At 49.8% G+C, this 1,001-nt stretch overlaps 1 protein-coding gene and 1 long non-coding RNA gene across 3 annotated transcripts in view; both read right to left on the minus strand.

Annotated features, from left to right (window-relative positions):
- The window catches only part of LOC107184038, a 4,385-nt gene extending 3,390 nt beyond the window's left edge, over nt 1–995 (minus strand). The window contains exon 1 of the long non-coding RNA XR_001514852.1: nt 261–995. This is a non-coding gene — a long non-coding RNA (uncharacterized LOC107184038). The remainder of the gene's footprint in view (nt 1–260) is intronic.
- Nucleotides 1–1,001, minus strand: part of TXNRD1 (thioredoxin reductase 1) — a 60,048-nt gene that overhangs the window by 12,348 nt on the left and 46,699 nt on the right. The window lies entirely within an intron of this gene.

A 1,001-nucleotide genomic window follows, 5' to 3' on the forward strand; every position in this document is an offset into this window, starting at 1 on the left:
ATTCTTGAATATTGTTTGCGGATGTGTGTCATTAAAACCTCTTTACCCTAAGGGCTACTCCAGATGAATAAAAGCTTGGAGAGACCTGAGCGAAGCGGGAGGTGGAAGTCTTTCCAGAGGAGGAAGTCTTTCCGGACTTGCCCGCCTGGTCCCCCGGTATCGCAAATTTATCTTGTGTCTTTTTGTTCATTTGTTGTGCGGCTCCTCTTTCAGATACCGAACCCTTCTCCACGCGGGTCGTGGAGGGAATCACTCAGCACCTCAGGATAAAGTAAACATGACCTGCACCTTGATTTACAAGGCCATGACCTTCCACTTACTTCTCCAGTATGTGTATGTGTATGTATGTATAAGTGTGTACACACATATATATGATTTTTAAACCTATAAGCTCTTCAAGCTACAGCAGTACTGAGGGTTTCTCAGTTCCCTGAGTGAGCCATGCTGCTCCCATAAAGGCCTTCCATTTGGTGCTCCTTCTGACTGGCTAACACAACACATTCTTGTAGTTTTAGGCAAGACTCCCTCCTCAGCCACCCTGCCCCGTATCCCTACTCCAAACACCACATGATACTATTACCATGTCCTAGGGCTTGACACACTGAACTGCACTTCACTCACCTGCCTCCCTGCTCTTAATTGCGTCTTCCTCAAGGGCCCAGCACAGTGCTGTGCACATAGCTGCACAAGTGTGCTCACAGAGTGACACTGCACCCAACTTTTATCTCATAAATCAGCCAATAGCCGGGGAAAAGGGGGGCAAGGGGCTATCAAAGCAGTGAAATTAGCTTCAGCGCTTCAATGTCATAGAGAACCAACAGATGGAGATGCAAAGCGGTAAATGCTTAGAAAAGGCTCTCAATGTGCCAGGCTTCTGGCTGGCCTCCCGGTAGGGGGGCGTCAGGACGATGTCCTGCCTCTTCACTGTACCTCTCTGCCCAGCTGGCCGCCACCTGCCAGATGCTGCCGGGCTCGCCACTGCTGAGTCACAGCACAACTCT

This window comes from Myotis davidii, unplaced genomic scaffold, assembly GCF_000327345.1.
Source record: "Myotis davidii unplaced genomic scaffold, ASM32734v1 scaffold120, whole genome shotgun sequence".
In the NCBI taxonomy this organism is placed as follows: Eukaryota; Metazoa; Chordata; class Mammalia; order Chiroptera; family Vespertilionidae; genus Myotis; species Myotis davidii.